The sequence below is a fragment of the Carettochelys insculpta genome, chromosome 2 (assembly GCF_033958435.1).
Source record: "Carettochelys insculpta isolate YL-2023 chromosome 2, ASM3395843v1, whole genome shotgun sequence".
NCBI classification, from domain to species: domain Eukaryota; kingdom Metazoa; phylum Chordata; order Testudines; family Carettochelyidae; genus Carettochelys; species Carettochelys insculpta.
The window spans coordinates 69,435,931-69,450,240 of record NC_134138.1 but is presented as its reverse complement, the minus strand read 5'-3'; the positions used below and the strand labels follow the sequence as shown (position 1 = coordinate 69,450,240).

Sequence of the window (14,310 nt, the reverse complement as noted above, 5' to 3'; positions counted from 1 at the left end):
GGAGGGTGCAAGGTAGTTTTTTGCCACTCTTTTCTTCTTCTCCATATCCCCTCATCTGCATGGCGGCAGGACCTCCCAACTTGTGTCACACGCTCACAGATACCTCTCTCCACTGGGTGGGGATTGTCCTGGGCAAGGTTCTCCTAAGTGTCGACACTGATACCGCACTTTCTCACGTGTGCCTTCAACATGTCCTTATATTGCTTCCGCTGGTCCTAACACTTCTCTGTCCTTCCTCCAACTAAGAAAACAGATTGTTTTCTGGAGGTGCTGATCAGATATCCAAACCACATGACCAGTCCAACAAAGTTGTTGTTGAGTGATAATGTCTTCAATTCTGGTCATGTTTGACTCTTCCAAGATGTTATTGTTTGTGCGCCTATCCTCCCAAGAGATATTTAGGATTTTTCCGGGGCAGTGTTGATGATGTTGTTCAAGTGCCTTCACATGATGCTTGTATGTTGTCCAGGTTTCACATGCATACAGTAGCATTGGAACAACCACTGCACGGTATATAAGGATCTTTGTCTTGGGATAGATATCCTGGTTCTCGAAGACACTTTGCTTCAGGCAAGTGAAAGCAGAGCTTGCACAGCTCAGGCAATGTTGGATTTCCATATCAATGTCGACTTTAGCGGAATGATGACTTCCAAAGGTATGGGAAATGCTCCACATTTTTCAGCAGTTCTCTATTGACTTCATATAAGGTAAATGAGAATGTCACATTGATGAAGGTTGATGGAGCACTTCAGTCTTTTTGATGTTCTGTGTGAGGCCAAGATTCTTGTATGCTTCTGCTGATCTTTGAGAATATGGAGCACAGGGCACAAGGATTAATTGAGTGAAATGCTTTGGTCAGGTCAATAAAACTAATGCATAAGGTTTGGTTTTGTTCACAGTATTTTTCTTGCTGTTTCTTGGCAGTGAAGAGCATGTCTGCTGTTCTTCAGAATGGTCAAAAGCCACACTGGGATTCTGGGAGAATTTCTTCTGAGAGTCACAGGAGTCAGTTTGCAAGGATTCAGTCTAACGATTTTCCCTGCCATTGCCAGGAGGGATATGCCATGATAGTTTCCAGAGTCTTACTTGTCTCTCTTCTTGAAAAAAAACTGATGATCAGTGTATCTCTGAACTCTTGCAGCATCTGATCCCTATTCCAGATCCTGAGAATTAGGGTTGTTTGTGGAGCTCTGGCCTGCCTTCTTTGAAGACTTCAGTGGGGATTCCATCTAGTCCAGTTGCCTTGTTGCATTTCATCACTTTGATGGCAGCTTGGACCTCCTTCAGGGTAGGAAGTGTTGCAAGATTGTCCCTGGGCAGTTGTTGAGGGATTTGGTCAAGGGATTCTAGGACCATGTGGAGGGGCAGTTCAAGAGCTCATTTTAGTGCTCCTTCCACTGAGAAGCAATGGCTTCATTGTCTTTCAAGAGTTGGGTACTATCCTTTGATCTCAGGGGATTGATTCCATGGCTTCTCAGTCCATAGACAGCTTAGGTGGCATTGAAAAACTCTCTCATATCATTGATATCTGTGAGGTGTGGAAGTTCTCATGCCTTCTCAGTCCACTATTGTGTTTTCAGAGTCCTTGTTTTATATTGGACTTCTTCCTTGGCCTTGGCATGGGCATCTCTCGTCATTGTGCAGTTGATGTTGCTTTGCCAGGCCCTAAGGTCTTTTCTTTTTGCCTCTATCAGGCATTGACTTTTCACATTGTTCTCATCAAACCAGTCCTGAGGCTTCCTGGACTGGTAACCAATGGTTTCTCTGAAGCTCCAATGATGGCATTTTTCATTTGACACAAGTGTTTTTTCACATCTTCATGGTGTGCCCTCAGCAGCATCCTTTGAAGCCTTATCTGGAAGTCACTTCACCTCATGGGGTCCTTCAAGCCTTGTACATTGATCTTTCGTTTCCTCTGTCTTTTCTGTTTGGCAACAATCCTAATTGCCATTGTGGATCAAATAGGCAATGATCTCTCCAGCCATCATCGGTGCTAGTCATTTCACGTGTGAGGACACCACACCAATGCCAAGTGTGGACAATGATACAGTCTGACATGCCAGTGCTTCAACTGAGGATGTTGCTGTGATGTCTTAAATTTGTTTTTCTGGCGGAAGAGTGTGTTCATGATGACAAGCTCATGTTCCACACATTTTGTAAGGAGGAGCATTCCATGGAGTTGCTGCTTCCAACTCCTTCTTTCCCCATGGTTGTCAGCCAGAGGTCCATGTCTCTTCCAACCCTGGCATTGAAATCCCCCAAGAGAATAATCTTGTCTTTTTTGGGGATGTCTTTCAAAACTGTCCAGTTGTGTGTAGAACTTCTCCTACACGTCATCTTTGGCATCTAGAGTTGGTGTATAAGCACTCAGAACAGTTGCCCATTGGTTTTTGGCAAGCTTCAAGTGGACAGTCATGAGATGAGTATGGAAGGTGACAGGGGCCTCAGATAGGATTTTTGTCAGTTCATTTTGACAGCAAATGCTACTTCATGAATTCATTTTTCTTCCTTTGGGGTTCCTTTCCAGAAAAATGTGTGCCCTCTGCCTTCTTCTCTTAGCTGTCTTTCTTCTGATCCACACATTTCTGCCAGGACAACTATATCAGTGTTGAATCATTGCAGATCATGGGCAATAATTGCTGTGCATCTTTTGGGTTGCGCACTCTCTGGGTTGTCCATTACAGTCCAAATATTCAACTTTCCAAAGTTTACCATTTGATTTTGACTGCACACGGTGAACCCACTGGATGCAGTTATCCAGTCAGGGGGGTTGAGGTAGGCTATGTTTAGGGCACCTTTTCTAGCTTTCTCCCAATGTGAGGTGAGCAGAGTTGATCCTAAGTAGGGCTGCTTGGTCATGGATGCATCAACCAGACCATTCTACCACCTCAGTCCTTGAAAAAGAATGGTTGGTAATAAGTGCACTACCTACCTGTTGGTCCAAGACTAAAAGCTTCCAGATTTCACAATCCTGCTCCTGTCACCATTTGTCAGTCGCCGTATGGCTTGAGTTTAGGAGGGTAGTACACAGAGGAAGATGCCTGTGCATGACTTATTTTAATGTGGGGGGACTGTTGCACTGCAACCCCCGAATGATTCTTGATGGATAGAAGGCCTAGGTCTAATGGCATGGGACCCACAATGATTGTGAGTCTTCTGTCTGCTGCAGCCTTCAACCACCTTCACAACTGTTGTAGCATTACCCTTACTATCCTCCGCCTGTTCTGCCACTGAGGAATTTTAGGATTGTTTTTCATCTGGGCCCTCCCCCTTGACTTCCATGGGCAGCCCTACTAGTAGTATGGGGCTCCCTGTGGCATCGCTCTTGGGTTCACTGGCACATGCAAGTCCACAACAAGGTGATGATCTGGCATGTGAGTCCACTTGAGCTAGCACAGATATGTCTACATGTTCTGGAAATCACACCTCCAGCACTAGTGTAGACAGGCCTTCAGTCTCTCTTGTCAGAATACCCTTGTGGCTTTTAAACAGAGAACGCTTTGCATAGGATCCAGTGTGTTCAGTGGTCTTGGACTGTGCTACAGAATCCATCTTTTATTACAGCATTATGTTCTAGAACGTGAGCTTCCTATGTTTGCTTTTTCCTTCAAACTTGCTTTTAGCTTCTTATGGTTCCAGTGCAAACCTTGAAAATATACAAGTGTAAACTGATGCCATGTTGTCCTTCCAAGTGCAAAAGTGTTGCATCCATATCATTACATTATTTTTGGCACAAACCCATAATACAAACAGACTTCACTATCAAAAATGGTTTTAGAATGGGTACAGCTTGTCTAAATTATGGGTTGATACAGATGTAACTGAAGTTGCTGTAGTTATACTGGTGCAAATATTCTTAGTGTAGATAAAGTGTAACAAAAGTTCTGAAAGATAGCAGGAAACAATAGCTCTGAAAGGCATAAACTGGTACATTCATTGACTCTGGAACCTATAGACAACAATTTAAAAGTCAAAATTGATAATTATTTTACTGCAGATCATTTTAGTGGAACTATATTGCAAATATGCATATCTCAGTCACAAGTAGACTGCCATAGCTCTGTAGGGATTGGACTGATAAAACATAATATAAAAATAAATAATACAGGATCTACAATACTGACTACAATGAAAATTGAATAATAGTTATATTAAGAACTTCCACTTTTTTATTCGAATGCAGCTGCTGCAGTATTTGCATTATCCCACATTGGACTGGTGCAGAATCTAGGGAACTTGCTGCAGAAGTTAGATCCGGCTTGTAACAGACTTCCTGGGACCATGCCTATGACAAACAAAGGGGCAGCACTGACTGGTTCGGAGAACTGCACCATTTAGTCTTTCCTAGCCAAACAGAGATGAAAAGAATTCAGGAGAAAAATCCGCTTCACTCCAACAGGATTAAAAGGAAAATAACTGTGTGTAAGAGATGTTCTCAAGAATAATTTTTCTCAGGAAATCATTTAGCAGGTTTAATAATCTGACAGACCCCAAGAATATTTTAGATTATTTTTAGTCAGTTGATGGATTAATTTTTCAGTCTTGATCTGATTCTGATGAGGCTCAGAATGTTCTCTTCTTGTAGCCTAACATGACAAGCTAAATGATGCAATCACACATCAGATGTGTGAGCTGGTATTTTATTTGTGGTTTCCCTACCACCATTTTTTTGTTTTGAAAATTTAGTCTTAAATCCTTTGTCTGCCAGGAAGACTCCTTGCCAAATTTTTATTTTATTTTATTGTTTGCTGTGAATTTTTGTTAAGTTGGCTTATTTTTTTCTTCTGACTTTTTTAAACTACGAGGAAACTAGAACAGCTGTGGAAAAATCTAGTTCAGTATATCTGTTCCCTCCCACTCTACCCAATACTGGTGCATTCCCTGTCCACAGGAATCATAAAAATAGCAGGCTGAGAACCATGGACACTTGTTGGAGATTTCTGAAGGAAAACAAATGAGAATTAATAAAAACTATGCACAGGGGAGAGTAGGCTGTCCTACAGTGCCCACGTACATTATGACATATTACATTGTAGGAGAAACAGGCATTGGAAAATTAATTGTTCCCACTTAGTGCATCCACTTCAGAAGAAGAAAAGTGAAATGCACTAGAGTAGGCATTGCCGCTGCTATTAATAAATGTTAGGATGCTAAAGAAGCAGAGCTGTGTATGTAAAGGCGGGTATTAAAATTAGACTCTGATTTTAGCAAATATGTTGAACCAAATCTTGACGTCACTCTGCTGAAGTCAACAGCCATCTCTGGTGGCTGCCTTGGGTAGCGCTTCCGGAAAGATCCCAAAGCAATCTCAGTGCTCTGGCTAACAGCATCTAATGTACTAGTCTGTGGCTGATTTATACTCCAGCTTGTAACGAGCGCTCCATTTGCCTGTATAATCACTTCACTGCCACAACGTAGCTCATGATTTCGTAATTGCTTTGAGATACACTGAGTTCCCGAGTGACTTATCTTTGATAACTGAATCCCCCTGACTTAGAAAAACTTGCCAAACTTGGAAACTCATGATCTTTTCAGCTGATAGAACACAGCTGTGGACCAAATAGTAAGTTACCAGGAAGGCAGTAAAAATGGTTTGACCTTCTGACTTTAATTAGGAGCTCTTTGTGCAGATTGAAATGCAAAGAAATTCACTTTATAGAAGGCTGTACATGTTGTGATGCTAGTGGAGAGAGGATAGAGGTACCCAGCTGATATACAGAGCTGTTACCAGGCCTCAGAAAGCGTAGAAGAAAGAACAGTTTAGCCCAGATATTAGAAATCCATAGGCGTAGATGGCTAAATAACTTTGAGGATCTGGGCCTTAGCTGCCATTTTGAAAAGACATTTGAAGACCAGGGGCAATGTAGAAGGTAGTCACTCCCTCAAAGAAAAACAAGAGGTCCAAACCCACAATCTCATATTGTTCAAAAAAATGGAGGAGCGAGGAAGCTTGTTTAGAGTTAATAGCATCAAAATAATTAAAATGAATTGACTGCAACATGTTTGCTTTAAAGTTGAGTGTGGGAACTTGGGAATTATTTTCAGAGTTAGGGGCTGTTTTGGCTCAGAAGGTGAGGGAAGCTGCAGTGGAGAGATATCACTTGACCGATGGAATATGTTGGCATTGCTTCTTATTGGAAGAGTATTAAACAGCTGGGGCAGAGATGTGAAATCCAGCGCTACTTTGATTTATTTTCCCATCTGCATGTGTCCTGGTCACAGAGAGACCCAGGCACCAAATTGTGTTCCAATGAACAAAACTCCACATTTAGAGGAAAAGCAAAATGGGTTCGGGGGATGGTGTCTCTTTAGTCTCCACAGTGCCCTAGTCTGACAATATTTACCATACTTAAATCATTCATCTACCATAAATTGCGATGTAAACATGTAATAAATTCCTTTCTCCTTTTACGTTCAGGTGTCATTATACGGGATGTGGGTGCACTGTGCTAATGCACTAATTCTTTGCCTCTGGAGGCCTAAGCTCCCAGCTACGTATTCAGAATGGCTAGGTCCATGCGAGAAGCCTCTGTCAACAGAAGTCACTGCTGGAAGTGATTTCCTGGCAAAACTTCTGTTGACAGTTTGCGTCTTCACATAAAAGCGGATTGAAAGAGCAAATCCACTCTGTCAACAGAGAGCAGCCAGACCGCCCAGCCTCTCTCAACAGAATGGCTGACCGGAAGCTCTGCAAACAGGGCTGCTGTGTGAACTGGAAGCCCTGTCTGTTGACAAAAGGGCCCCAGAGCATCTACATGGCTGTTTGGTTGACAGAACACTGTCAAGAGGCGTTATATCTGAATGGGGAGAGGTACAACATTGCTGGCCCATGTGCCAGGTTTTGTTGACACGCTGTTGATAAAACAGATTTTGTGGGTAGATGCTCCCTGTTTTTTCCTGTCAAAAGCCCAGTTTTGCCAGGAAAAGCCTCTCACAGACGTAGCTAATAAGTTTGAGGGTGAGCCCAACCTAAGACAAAATGGACATGTGTCTAGATAAAAACAATAGGCCATAACCAAACCATCACCAAAATTTCAAAGTTCAGGGTTTGAAATTGGCACATCTGTAAAATTGTAATCACAATGGTTACAGATGTATGGTTGACAAGTGTCAGAGAGGTAGCAGTGTAGTCGGTAGCTTTGAGAACAAGAAGTCCTGTGGCACCTTATAGACTAACAGATATTTTGGAGCATAAGCTTTTGTGGGCAAAGACCAGCTTCATCAGGTGCAACATCAGATGTACGGTTGTTAGCATATTTTACTTACCCAAAATACAGGTTTTTAGAAAACAAAAAATTCAGTAATAATATTGATTAAAAATGTTTCAATTTTTTTCAATAGTCAAAACATTTTGGAAGAGTCAATAATTTTGATGAAATTTTCCATGTTTGAAAAAAGGCCATTTAACCCCTCTCTCTTCCCGTATACCTTTGTGTTTGAAAAAGTTTGACCAGCTCTATAAGACAGTCCTTGTTTCACTTTGGGAAAACTGGAGCACGGAGAAGCAAGGCATAGGAAACAGACTGAGTCATGGCAGAGTTGGAGAAATCTACCCTCATCTTTTGACTCCCACCTCTATTTTCAGTCCACGGAATGGTGGTTCTCTCTGTGTGCATGTGTGTTGAAGAGTAATACAGATAGAGATTTTTAGCCGCACTCAATATTGGTCTAATTGTACTCCTCCTGAAGCAAATGGGGATTTTCCCATTGATATCAATGGATGCAGAGTTAGGTCAAGGTTGAGCACTGTTGAAAAATCCCATCCACATATAATAACTATAGTTAAATATGGATAGAACTGTGATTTCCTATTCTTACTTTTCATTATTAATAGCTTTTGGGAAGGGAGGAATAACGCTACCCTTTGAGCCACAATTTCTCAGAGTGTTACCATTCCAGAAATAATTTAACTTTGGACATTTAAACTGAATATTCTGACTATAGGTGTATAATATTTATATGGCTGGTGTACATTTTCTGTGACCCTGTAAACATTTCAGCTATACTAAATCCACTTGAAACAATCAACATGCACTATCTCATTTGTGCTGCTAAGGATTTTTTGTGTCACTGTTTTCTTCTAATAAAACATCTGAGACAAGACAGGCAAACATGCAGAGAAACATAACTATTTCAAATACAACTATCCAACTTGAAACTTGCAAGACCATCACACAGATTTTACCCCAATACATTATTTTTGTGATCTCTGATATTTACCGTTCATTTTTAAATGTTGTCTCTGTCACACATGAACTCAAAACGAACCTTAGCTTATTATGTATATGTTATTTATGTAGTACTGGGGCATTAGTGGTTCCCAAGAGTATATCTTAGCTTGGGAACAACTGAGTTCTTTGTACAGCCTCTCTCCTTTTCTCCGAGAGCAACTGAGGAACTGTGTGTCGTGTGTTGGGAAGCAAGTCCCTTTCCTGGAGCTGGCTGGGGTTGGTTCAGATATCTGACAGGTCTCAGCTTTATGCAGGGTGTCTGGGGCCTGAAGGTGCCTGTCCTGGAAGGTCAGTCAGGTTCCTTGTCTGGCTCCCACATATTGTTCATGTTTCAGAAACCTGACCAGGAAGAGCTTTGGGCTTTTTCTTTTCTCTGGAGCTTGCAAGATGGGAAGGGACTTTATCTATGTTAGTCCAATGCACTGGATGTGCTAGAATATGCTTTCTAAATTCTCTCTCTCTCTCTCTCTCCACACACACGTGTGCACACACTGGGGTGGGCAGCAAGAGTTAAAAAAATGAAAACCTCCAAACCATGAACCCTTTAAAAATCATGTATTTTTGGGGCCAGGCTCATGATTTTGAATTTTTGCAACTGGCAGTACTATAAATGAAGATGCAGAGGCTGCTTTGAGGATTTTGCAATCTAACCAAGTGTGTTTGTACAAAAGCTACATTTCAGGTATGAGCCACCAGGCTGTAGTGAACTCTTATCATGTTTTCTATTGAGTTATGAGTGGTTCTGCTGAGTTTGTTTTGGAAGTAAGTGGGAGGTTATCAATAGTCTTTCAATATATGTGTCATGGACCCAATCCAAATCTCATTGTCTTCAAGAGGTGTGACTACATTGCATGCTAGATCCACTCCTTGGAACCTGCATCTGCAGACCTGTTCCTACCAAGCTCATGCTTGCAGCACAAGCTTCATACTGATATCAGTGCATCCGTATTGTGCTATGCAGACATAAGTCGGACACTGTGGCTTCAGGGGTTGAATCTCCTTTAGTAGCTCTGGTTCTCTGGTTGCTCTGGGCCTTGGTTGGTGGTGTATTGTGGAAGAACTAGTCTGGCCATCTTGCAACACTTGAGCAGGAGTGTTGTTACTAACGTAGCCGGTGGAAATATTTTGGGTCTGCCTGATCCCTGCAATTGGAGACTGTAGCCTGCATCCAGCAATGGTGGAAGAACTACTCCTGTTTGTGCTTTCATTGCTATTTCAGCTTTGGATCAATTAAGACAGCCGGATCTTTCCCTTAAATATCAACATTCTTCTCCTTGATCAAGCAACAGCAGGCTACACATTTGAATGGCCTGAATTTAAAGATCTGTGGCCACGGAAAGGGATCAGAGAGGTAGCCGAGTTAGTCTGTAGTCTACGATGTGCCACAGGACTTCTCGTTTTTCATGGAAAGGGAGACTGTGTGGGTTCCCTACCCCTGTCTTACATGCACAGGATGGTCTTTGACCCCTTGTGAGAATGTTGAGCAACATCAAGCGAGAGAACTAGAGAGGCTTATTACTGGCGTTGTCTTCCAGAATCTAGGTAAAAAAATTCCTTGGTTTGGAATGTTCACATGGACAGGTGTGTGTGTCCACTTCTAATTTTTTTTATTTGGTCCTTAGTTCTCCTAATCCCTGATAAAGGCTTTTCCTGGTAAACATTTTTAAAACTAAAAGCTCCCTTCATTTCCTAATTTTCCTGTAATTTTAACTTTGGAAAGCTAAGTGCTCTAAAAAGATATTGTACTTCTATATAGGAGCAAGAGACAAATCTAGGCCTCACTGAAGCAAAGCTGAGCTTTTCTTCTGTTCTGAAAAGGTAGAGTAATTGATAATCATTTATATGGTTCTCATTTAATTGCTCCTACTTAATTAATAAGAAAATTATTAAACTTCTTTAGATTGAATGCTTTTTGAAGTGGGAGTTTGTTTCTTTTAAAAAAATGAGTATCTAACCTCCTTCCCTGCCTTGGACTGAAATAGTCTGTTAGAGTGTGCTGCAAAACTATTTTCTCCATCTTTTAGGTAAAGCTGAGATATCTGGGTGGACAGAAGGTGGTTTTAAAAACTCCAGTTTATCTGAGTTTTGAAATATTTTGGATTAGTGAATGGTTTCCACAGTTTCTTTTATAGAAGCTTGTGCCCAAATTCTGAGCATGCAAGTCCCTATTGGGAAGAATTTAACATCCAGAGTTTGGGGCGGGGGGGACCTATAAAACTTCTGATGAGACAAGTGCAATTAGATGAAAAATCCAAATGTATGTTTGTTTTGTTGTATAACCTCAGTCTGCTTCATGTTGGGCTGGTGCAAACCGGCACAATCCCCAGAAAAAATATCAGCCTGTCTAAGTTCACTACATAAAAGAAGCACATCTGTTTATTGCTGGCAGAAGGCATGCACACAGCTCACCTCCTGCTGCTGGTGTTAATGAGGTATACAGAAAGACAGGAGAAACATAAACAATCCTGTCTTCCTCTCAAAATTGCTTCCTGAGGCTTGGTCTACACTAGGAGATTAGGCTGAATTTAGGTGATTTATGTCAAAGTACTAAATAATCAGTCCTGACTACAGGGGCCATTCCATTCACGTTACGGGCTCCGAAGGTTGACTTTTGCACTCCTGCTTTTCATGAGGAGTAATGCCAAATTCAACCTTGCATAGTTGACCTTAGGATAGTGCAGACATGGTGAAACTTGACATTTTTGGCCTCCTGGAGGTATCCCACAGTGCCCCAATGTGACCACTCTGGCCACCACTTTCAGCTCCACTACTTTCCCAGTGTGCAGGAAACAGCCCAGGAAAGTGTGAATTTCATTTCCTGTTTGGATGGCATGGTGAGCTGAGCAGGCAGCGCATCTCAAAAGCAGGTCTCACTTTGGTTTTGCAGCACCTCAGGAGGGAAGTCCCATCCCTGAAGGACTCTGCTGCTCCACCTTCCCACAGCCCTGCTGCTGTGGGAGGCAGCTTCCTAGGGTGGGTGCCCGGGGAGCTAGGGGTCAGGGAGAGGACAGAAGGGGGCAGGGGATCGCACCAGGCCCAGGGGTGCTCTTTCCCCCAGTCTCTCTCGTACATCTCTGCTTCTTTTTTGGGAGGAGCTGCAACTTGGCAGTGTGCCCATAAGCCCTCGTTCACTCAGTTAGCATGATTGTGCCACCCAGTCCTCACACATTAGGGGGAAGGAGCCTGCCCGCTGGCCCATGGAACGTGCCCATGGTGCCCCAGTTGGGTGCTCAGGCAGATCTGGAGGTATCCCACCAGCTCCGACTGGTGAGACTGGATGGTTATGGGGCAATGTGATGACCAGCAGTGGCTCCAGAATTTCTGGATGTTCAAGGAGCCTTCATGGAACTCTGCACCTGGCTCTCCGCAACCTCTGATGACAGGACACTATCATACGGCCCACCCTCCCCTTTGAGAAGTGGGTTGCTATCACTCTGTGAAAGCTGGCTACCCATAACCGCTGCCACTCAGTGGGAAACCAATTTGGTAGGCAACCAATTCAGTGTCAGGAGATTCGCTGTTGGGGCTGTAGTCATGCAGGCAAGGCACTCCTGGGCTGCAGACCCTGCAAGGAAGGGGGATGGGAAAGGTGAGGGGGGTTCTGCCCAAGGAGGAGCCTCGGGAGGTGGAGGTAGGGGTTTTTCATGGCCAACCACTCTTAGATGGGATCTCTAAGAGTGCAAAGGCGGGAGGGGTTGGGGAGAAGCCCCGTCCCCAGGAAACCATGCCACCCAACCCTCACACAGCCCTGCCTCTGGGGGAGGCAGCCTCCCAGAGTAGGTACCTGGAGAGCTTGGGGGGCGGGGTGGGAAGAGAGGATAAGAGGTGGCAGGTGAGCCTGTCAAGGCCCAGGGGCACTTTCTCCCCTGGTCTCTCATGTGCATGCCTGCTTTCCTCCCCTTGCAGGTAGTGACAGGCATCAACCCGCTCCTGCTCTGGAGGCTTGTACACATCACTGATCTGGATGCCATCATGGCTGCCTTTGATGCCCTTGGCTTCTCCAATTGGTTTTGGGTGATCAGCAGCATGGCAAGCCTTGTGGCATACCCTGGGGAGTACGTCCCATGGGGTACTCACCAGACAGTCCCCAGAGACCGATCTAGAAGTTGCCTTGCTGGAGGTCCCTGAGTCCAGGGTGATGTTCAGGGTTCTGAGAGTGGCTCCAGCTGGGGCTCTGGGGGCGTTCCTGGCACCTCTGGCTTTGACTGTGTTGGGGTTGTGGGGGGGGCTCCTCCACTGTATCCATGGTCCCCCAGCTGGAGTCGCCGTCCTCACCCTCCAGGAGCTGGTTGAGTTCATTATAATAGGGGCTGGTGGCCATCCCTATCCTCCACCTCCACCACGTGCCCTGGGCCTGCATGCAACCCTGGCAGAGCTCCTCTGCTTTGGCCCACACCTGCTCCAGGTTGCAGTCAGGGTGGCCACACTCTGCCAGGGCTATGGTGAGGTGAGCATACCCTAGGCATTGCAGTGCTTGGCTGTGGGGTCAGGGAGGATGTCCTCCTAGCCCCAGAGAGACAGCAGATCCTGGAGTTCCAGGACAGACCATGAGGGAGCCCATTTCTTGAACCTCCAGGGTGGGCCTGGGACCCCTCTGAGGGGCCAGAGGGGTCTCAGGCAGCTGCTGACATTCTTTGGTGTTCAGGGAGTGGCTATGAGGGGTGGAGCTGCGAACGTGGTGTCCCTTGCTGCTTCCACACTCTCAGTTTTCTGCCACAGGGTTTCCAGGGCTCCCTGTGCCTTTAGAAGTGGCCAGAGGCAGAGAGCATAGATCTGTGATTGCAGTGGAGAGGGCACCTCCTGGATCCAAGTGGCCTGAACTATGGAGGACCTCTCTGTCAACCAAAGGGGTCTCCAGAGCATCTACGTGGTTATTTTGTTGACAGAAACTGTCTACAAAAGTGTTCTTCCTCATGCTGGCGAGGCAGAACACTGTCAGCAGAAGCGCCAGATTTTGTCGACAGACTGTGTGTCACAGGTGTGTAGTGGCAGTTTGGACTCAAATGTTATTGATGCACCAGGGCAAATAGTGAGCTGTGAATTATGTTTGTGGTAAATTTTGACAATTTTTTTCTGCAAATATATAATTTCTTTATTTTGACCACTCTAGCTATTGGGTTTTTAACCTAATCAGAAGAAATTTGGAGAACAAATGTGGGGATGAAGAAGGTGTGGCAAGGGCCCTTCTTTGCCTCACTAGTCTTTAGGGCTGGCAGCCCTCCCCCTTCATCAGGAGTCAGGTTAGTAGTTATTTCCTGGGACAGAAGCCTGGCTATTCCCTCTGAGCTCCCGCCCCCAGCTATCCCCCTACTCACAGACGCTAGTACTGTTCCTGTTGGTGACACTCTCTGTCTCTCTCATCTCACCCTCTACCTCTCTCTTCTCCCTTGCTACCCTATAACTGGGGCAACTTTGAAAAGGTCAGCCACAGGCCTTCAACAGGCCTCTGAGTAGAGCCAGCTGGTCCTCATCTACCTGAGACTGTTCCCTGCCAGTTGCTCCTGCTTGCCCTGCAGGAATCTGCCTCCCATTAACAAGAGAGTTGGCCCTTTTCTGCCTTTTAGGGCTGCTTTCCCCCCTGCTGGAGCAACTCTGAGGCCCAACCCTGTCACAAATGGAGCAGATGAAAAGCTCACAGAGAGTAAGAAGATTGTGCAAAAAGACCAGAAAGTAGAAGAAGACAAACTAAGGAAAACATACTATACATAACCTATAAAATTGATTTCCCTTTGAGCTAACAAAAAGAGTGTCTACTAGTTCATTCAGTGAGGAAGCCTCATATTGCAGAACACAAGTCTCAGACTGAGTGTGACTGCACTCAGGAAGTCCCATGCCTTATGTTGCTTAAGTCTGTCCTAATTTTTGGCCACTTCTTGGCAAATACTGTAATCAACAAGGGTGGAGTCAGCTTTTTTGAGGGAAGAGGAAGGAAACGGGATGTATGCAAGAACAGAATGATAGGTGAAGTCAGCTCCTCCTGGCGCCTATGAGCACATCCAAAGAACCTCCATTTTGGTTCACCTGTTAGACCTGCTGTCTGTGACACTTGGGTTGGACCCTCAGCTGGTGCAACGTGTGC

General features: G+C 44.6%; 1 long non-coding RNA gene across 1 annotated transcript in view; it reads left to right on the top strand.

The window, feature by feature from the left end:
* The window catches only part of LOC142009306 (uncharacterized), a 67,522-nt gene extending 53,824 nt beyond the window's left edge, over nt 1-13,698 (top strand). The window contains exon 4 of the long non-coding RNA XR_012644421.1: nt 12,951-13,698. This is a non-coding gene — a long non-coding RNA (uncharacterized LOC142009306). The remainder of the gene's footprint in view (nt 1-12,950) is intronic.
* The last annotated feature ends 612 nt before the right edge of the window (nt 13,699-14,310 follow it).